This window comes from Olea europaea, chromosome 17 (assembly GCF_002742605.1).
Source record: "Olea europaea var. sylvestris chromosome 17, O_europaea_v1, whole genome shotgun sequence".
Taxonomy (NCBI): Eukaryota; Viridiplantae; Streptophyta; class Magnoliopsida; order Lamiales; family Oleaceae; genus Olea; species Olea europaea.
The window spans coordinates 23632169-23640480 of NC_036253.1; positions in this window are offsets into that span (position 1 = coordinate 23632169).

The following is an 8312-nucleotide window of genomic DNA, read 5'->3' on the forward strand; positions in this document are numbered from 1 at the left end:
ATTCATGAGAGAGACCGGTTGTAATTTTTTCAAGATCTCAGAAATTAGAAGCTCATGGAAGGAGAGACAGATTGTGAACTTTGGTATAGTTGCAATATAACTCCAAATCCTTCGTGGTCTTTAAATTGTGTATTCAGGTTTTTCCATCGTATACATAATTGTGTTAAATGCGTTGCCAAATATATTCCTTTCTGTTGGCTAAGATTATAGTGTTGAATAAAGCTACACTGGTTTCTCGCAAATGAAATTAGGGGAAATTTTATAATTCACATATTTGACGTGTATGAAAGTAATATGAAAACAAGGGAAATCTCTTCAGCAGCAGAAAACGGGGGAAACAGAGGAAATAAACGAGAGAAATGAGAGCAATAGGAGTTTTTCTTAGGGGAAACAGAGGAAATAAACGAAAGAAATGAGAGCAATAGGAGTTTTTCTTTCTTCACAAGATTTCTTACACGATTCTCATTATACGATTAGGATATATTTTTGCTACTTATACGAACTTTAAAACATACTACAAATTACATTTTTAGCCCTCATTCATTTTATAAATTTCATTGACTTTTCTATTAAAAACACATCATATATTGACATTCTCCCCCTTAATGTGTTTTTCTTGTAGTCCAAGTGCTTCTCTTAATTGTTGAAATCTCTAAGATGGGAGTGCCTTTGTGAAGATATCAGAAATTTGCTCTTCCGACTCGCAATCGATGAGTTCAACTTCTCTATCTTCAATTGCATCTCTCATGAAGTGGAACTTGATTGAAATATGTCTGGCCCGACTATGAAAACATGGATTTTTTGACATAACAATAACTGATCTGTTGTCACAAAATAATGGTATGGCTTCTCCTTTCTCCAAGGTCATCTAAAAATTCTTCTTAGCCAAATGACTTGTGAGGTCACAATCGAAGTTGACATATATTCAGCATCAGTTGGGGATTGAGCAACTGTTTGTTGCTTTGTGGATATCCATGAAAATACTCCCGAACCAAGTGAAAATGCATAACCGGAGGTGCTCTTCATATCATCAACACAACCTCCCCATTCACTATCACAAAAACATTTTAGCTTCACTTCTAAACACATCTCAAATCTGATCCCAAAATTTATAGTCCCCATTTTATATCCCAAAACTCTTTTTCCAACACCAAAATGCTCATGTGTTAGACTATTCATGAACCTTGAAATTAAACTTGTGGCATACATAAGATCTGGTCTTGTAGCGGTAAAATAAAACAAGTTTTCAATCAAGCTTCAATAAACAGTTTCATCTAGTTTCTTTTCTCCATCATCCTTCATCAATTTCTCATTGCAAACAAGTGAATTTTCAATACTTTTACATCCGAACATTCTGAAAATTTTTAAGAACTTTTTGAGCATACTTCATTTGAGAAATAAACATCAATTTCCATCTTGATATATTTCCATACCAAGAAAATAATTTATCAGCTCCAAATCATTCAATTCATATCTTTTCATCATGTCAACTTTAAATTCTTCAATTATTTTTGTAGTGTTTCCAGTAAACACAAAATCATCAACATATAATGCAATGATAAGTATATTGATGTTATCTCGATGTTTAACGTACAAGGTTCACTCACTTTTACTTTTGAGAAATTCATGTTGCTGAAAATAGCTATCGATTTTACTAGACCACCCCCTCTTGTTTGAGCCCGTACAATCTTTTTTTAGGTTATACAATTTGTCTTCTTCTCCCTTCGCAACAAAACCTTAATGTTGTTCAACATACACATCTTATTTTAGTTCTCCATGTCGAAATGTTGATTTAACATCAAGTTCGTACAATAACCAACATTGTGGGGCTTCAAGAACTATAATTGCTTTTATGCTGTCTAGGAGAGCAACCAGTGGTGCAAAAGTTTCATTATAGTCGCTCGTAGGCTATTGTACATACCCTTTCACCACTAGTCTTGCTTTATTTCTCTTGAACGGTTCATTCAAATTGTACTTCAACTTGTAACACCTATCACATCTTTCCTTTTTGGCTTTTCCTAACTCCCAATTTTATTTTTCTCAAGAGCTCCTATATCTTCCTCCATTACTAGTTTCCAACACCATTCCTTTGTGGCTTCTTCAAAATTTTTAGATTCAGCCATACAAAATTTGCATCTTACATAAACATCATTCAAATCTTGCATTTATCTTAGAGTTGAACTTGGTGATGTTGAACTATAACTAGCTAGACGAATCTGATGGACTGCTTGGTGATGAGCTTGGTTGACTTGCATTTTCTTCATTTTCCACATTATCATCAGCTGAATTTTGAGGTAAAATTATTGGGACAGCAACATATCTTACAACTTCTCCATTTTCCTAATCCCATGTAGCATTTTCATTAGACAACAGATTACGGCTAGCAATCACTCTCTTATTCTTCAAGTTGTATAGTTTGTAGACCTTAGATTGTGAGCTATAGCTAATGAAAATACATTTGTCACTTGCCTCATCAAGCTTGAGTCGCTTCTCTTTGGAACTTGTGCATAACAAATACAACCAAACACTTTCAAATGCTTCACCAATGGTTTTCTTCCATTCCAGGTTTTTATAGGTCTTTTGTTACACATGGCCTTTGTTGGATATCTATTTAATAAATAAATAGATGTATAAACAGCTTCAACCCGGAAAACTTTTGGAAAGGTTTTTTTCTCATGTAACATAGCTTTTGCCTTCTCCATTACGGATTGATTTTTTCTCTCCGATATCCCATTTTGTTATGGAATATATCCAACTATTAACTGCCAGTCAATACCTTTATCTTGACAAAAATTATCAAATTCTTTTGAAGTATACTCCTTACCATTATCACTTCTCAAAACCTTTATGAAATACCCATTTTGATTCTCAACAAAAATCTTTAATTTTTTAAAGTTCGTAAAAACTTTAGATTTTTGTCACATGAAATAAAGCCAAGTCATTCTTGTAAAATCATCAATAAAGACAATAAAGAACCTATTTTGGGAGTGAGATGATGTACAAATCGATCCACATACATCCATATGTACCAATTCAAGTGGCCTTTTTTTGTCCTCCAAGTACACATTCTTCACAAATTTCAGATTTTTATTCAATCTTTGGGAGTCCCTGCACCATATTTTTCTGCTGTAATAATTTCAGCTCTTCAAAGTCCAAGTGACCAAGTCTTTTCAGCCATAACCATGAATCATTAGCCCCCATTAATTCGAAACGCTTTGTCAATCAAATGTTTGAAGATTAAAGAAAAACTTTTATTCTTAATTTTCAGCTTTGGTATGAGCAAATTCCAAGCTCAATAACACAAATATCATCTTCAAAATGTGGAGAATAATCATTCTCTAGAAGCTGTCCAAAACTTAGTAAATTTTGATCTAAATCCGGCACATGCATGACAACCCAAATAATTCTTGAATCCTTCTTCGTTTCAACTTCAATTACTCATTTTCCTTTCACTTTTACTAAATCTCCATTTCCCAATCTTGCTTTTGAATTTGTATTCTCCATGTCAATGAAAATATTTCAGTTTGAGGTCATATAATTGGTGCATTCACTATCCAAAAGCCATTGAGTTTCTTGATACTTGGAGCAATTTGAACTTTTAGAAGCATGAATCAATTTTATTTTATTTTTTGGTTATTGTGCTTTCAAAGAACCATAGGATAAGCTTGATTCACTCTCATTCTCGACTGCTCATTAGCTTATTGGGTGCTTTATGCTCTATAATCTTTTTTTCAAATGCACAAACTTCTTACAATTACGATATTGTGGCTTACCTTTGAACAGGCAATCAGTTTCATCATGGTTGCTTCTCTTACAAATTTTACACTTTCGTGATGAATCTCCTTCATTAAAACTCCTTTTCAAGTTGTTGCTAGTAATTTGTGCTCCATTAAATAAAAGAGAAATTTACAAAGTTTATAATAGTAGTGTGTGTTAATTAGTACACTATATAAACTCTAGTGACCATTTTGATAAATATTGTATTGAACTAACAGTAAATAGCTCTTACATTTTATTGTCTGGCATGTCCAGTTTGACTATTACTGGATCAGTAATGTTGTGAAAGAATAATTTAAATGGACATTCAGCAAAGAATTAGAGTATTTTTAAATTGAATAAATTCATAAATGGTATTTGTTTTCTCTATTATTGGTCATTAACCATCATTAGCTAAATAGAGACTAAAATCTCTATATTTTTGAAAATTAATTAGAGTGATATATGGGCCCTGTCACCATCCTCGTTGACCTTCTAAGTATTATTTGTATCTAATAAATTTGATACATATACTAGATTATTGCATGGTGTTCGTAACCTAATGTTTGTGAAATTATTGCTCAAATTTTAAATAATGAGCATAATTTTCAGATTATACAATCAAAAAGATATGTCTTGTTAATGCTACCGATCCTAAATGTCAACATTTTAATAAATATTAGTTGAAATGTTGATAAAGGGTTTAACACTATTGCTTGATAAACGGCTTCAATTAATTTATTTGAAAGCAGAATAATTTCCATTTTTTAGGGAATATTATTATGCATTATGCCAACATCATAATTCTCCTTATTATAATTGAATTATGTTTAGAACCTAATTTTTTTATCCAATTATTTCGATGTTGCAGTATATAAAAAATTGATCCACTGCAATACACTGAGATAGAAAATAAAAAATATTGAGAATATATGCATAGTTTTAACCTTTTATCCTAAGTAGGTTATATTTTATAACACAATACATTGATTGTCAATTTGATTGGACAATTCTCTCAACATTAGAGGAAGATATTAAGAAATTGTAAATAGTGTACAAATGCAACATTATCCTCACAAAGAAAATTCGAACTAGAAGTTAGAAATGTAATTCTTTTAAATGCATTATTGACCAAAGAAATCAAAAACGTCTTATGCACCAGCTTTAAATGCTCCAACATGAATTGAAATCCTAGAAAAATAATTCATTAAAATTATATTTGATATATCTAGGCACGCCAAAAGAGTGATGATATTCAAATATATAAATAAGGAACTTCCAAATGAAAATGAAGCAATTAGCCAAGATGGTCCCATTAAGAAGACATATTCTTTATGAGTATTTAGACATAACAAATTATAAAACCCTAGAAGAGGCTCTAGCAACAAATATATTAAAAATTGAGATACCTCAATAAATTATGTCAATATAAAGAAAGAAATAGAATCAAAAAGAAAAAAATTGTCGACAACACTTTTACACATAATATACAACAACTTATTATGAATAGTGAGAAACCAAAATAAAATGATAGTATTATTTTACAATTGAATTTACTAAAGAAACCAGAAGTTTTTGGACACAATCATAGTAAAATTGAACTTACTAAAGAAACATAAGATTTCTGAATCTACAATCTGAACACCTAAAAGGGTATACTTACACAAAATAAAAATGAAAAAAAATAAAATAAAATCGTGATATAAAATGTATGACTTTTTACATAATGAATTTTACGAAGACTTGTATAAATACATAAATTATCATGTGATGAATGTAATAACAAATCTCTACCTTATTAGCATAACAATGCACGAAATTTGATATGTATATAACAAATGTAATTATAGTCAACTTATCTTATATAAATTTAATATTATCCTTGAAGGATTTAATAAGGCTAAAACATAATTTAAGTAATATTATCATGACAGAGAGTAAATACGCGTTGTACTCTTTTTCCCTTGACTAAGGGTGTCTATTCAATTTTTCTACAAGGTTTTAACGAGAAAACTTTTGTAGCATACTTGAAAGAATAAATGTATTTTTTTCCCTTTATTGAGATGTTTCCCATAGTATATTTCTAAATAAGCTTTTGACGAGGCATAATCTGTAATGAATGTCCATAACATACAAGACATTTACCCTCAAAATAATATTCTAATAAATGTGAGACTCTTGAAGAGATCAACAAAAGCCTTTTTTTAATCATTATGTTACTACAGTTATCATATTTCGTCTCGCTGGATTTTCTTGAAGACATTGGCGTATTAGATATCAATAATGAAGACATTAACATACAAGATATAAATTGTTTGATCCAAGAATTGAAATCAGGGAAGTAGCTCTGAATTATTTGTACTCATCTTTTATTTGTTGACATTTTTGTCCCATCAAGTTTTTTTGTCAAACAAGGTTTCGATAAGATAGTTATTATATAAATAGTCATTCAAAGAAGAGTATGCAAATGTAGTAGTATTTATGAATAACTTTTATACCCCTATGTATCCCTTGTAGCCCTAGATTCTATTACCATTGTATCCTTCTTCTCTATATATATGGAACTTTAGTTCTTACCATTAACTTCTCCATTTTCTTCTCTTTTTCTATGTAGTTTATAACAAGTAATATTTTTTAACTAATTTATCATAAACTATTCTAAATTAATCTAACTAATCATATTTGTGGAGTGCTTTTAGAATAAATGTTAGGAATTAAATATTTCACTTAAACCATTTAACATTCATTCAATCCAACATCATTAAGCCCTTTTTCACATGAATTAACTAATTTTAGATTGTAATCTCTATTGAGCAACATTAATCATATTCGCATGTTCAAATTTTTTACATTGCTATACATGTAAATTCATAAACATGTAATAATTGCATAAGATATAATTATATCTCGACCTTTTATAAAATATGTCACTTATTGCACAAACTAGATAAATAAAGATCATCTCGATCTCAATATTGTCATGAAATCAAGCAATTGATGATCAAGCTATTGAATGTCAATTAAACACACAATAAGCAATTAACTCACAATCAAAGTTGCATGAAATCAATTGAATTAGACAAAATCAACATAAGTTACATCATTCATTCTAACAATCAATTATTTATCCGATCAAAATTGTGGAATTAAAAATAAAAATGATTGAAAACATCATCAGACTCATTACAATATAGGAAGAATACATATAGTTGTTCTCTTCGACATCTAATTCACAACAATTGATCTTCATACTCTTCTTGGATGAGTCTAAATTTCATGATCAATTGTGTTCTTCAACATTTAAATACCAAATTGAAATATAAATTTTAAGGATTTAATGTATGGGATGTGTAATTTTACCTCAAGATTGTATATTTAGCCTTTCCTCCTCCCCCCTCCCTAAATGAAAGATTCCTATTTATAGACCACAATTTAGGTATAAAATGGAGTTCTAATATTACAAAGAAACCATGATTTTGTACCAACTCGGAAATCCCCAATTGTTGGCTCGTGGCCCGCCACATTTCCCAAAATAAGGGAAGATCTGCTTTGTACTGCTCAAGAAAACATCTGACCTATACTGGCCGTGACATGGAGCCACTCAAATTTAATAATTGAATCCATCTTGAAATCGTCCTTGACCCAGTAATCTTTATATATATTTTTTTAATTTTACTTATGCATGTTGGGTCTTATTTCCTCTTTTTCTCCGGATAGAGTCCTCAAATACTGAAATTGTGGTCCTTCAACTTCTTAACATGACTCCTTAGTCCCTAACTTCCAGAATACGTCCAACTTTAGTCCATTTTCTTATTAATTATCATATTTTCATTCGTTTTGGCCCAATTCTGGATGTTCTCCTGAATCAGTCAACGGACAATCGTAATTAATTATAGAGCTCATAATAATCACCATCAATTGCTACTTTAATGATCAAGATAAGTGTAAATATTACACTTCCACTTCACACCCGAGGACATTTAGTGAAAACAAAAATACAAATGAGAACAGGACCTTAATTAAGACCTCGTATATCGAAACCTAGTATGTTCTCTCTTTAGACCACTTACAGCTACCAAATAATCTATACATGCGCAAAATTTCCTTGTATATCTGGATTGACTTGTGATAGTGCACTTTTCAAGAGCGTTTTCCTTGTTTAGTATGCTTGCTTAAATCTTCCGAAAGGTGTAAATAATACGTGAATAGTAAATTTTACATCCTACCAAATGTGTGAGAAAAATATATGATTTACATTGAGAAAATTACCTACATCCGTACATTTCAAGTTTCAATTTTGAAAAATCAAGTACTAATAAGTTTTTATCCAAATTAGGTATGCAGATCAATGACGATCTATAAAGGTTAGGGACAATTGATGGCGCTAATGAGACTCTGCTGTCAATTGCCAGTGATGGTGGTGTAGGATATGCTGATACAAAAATAAAAATACAAGAAAAGTTGTGGAGTGGGCGGGCGAAATGATGGCAACGGTGGTATTTGACAATAATGTACCTTCTTAACCTCCTCCCCCCCCCCCCCCCCCCCCCAAAAAG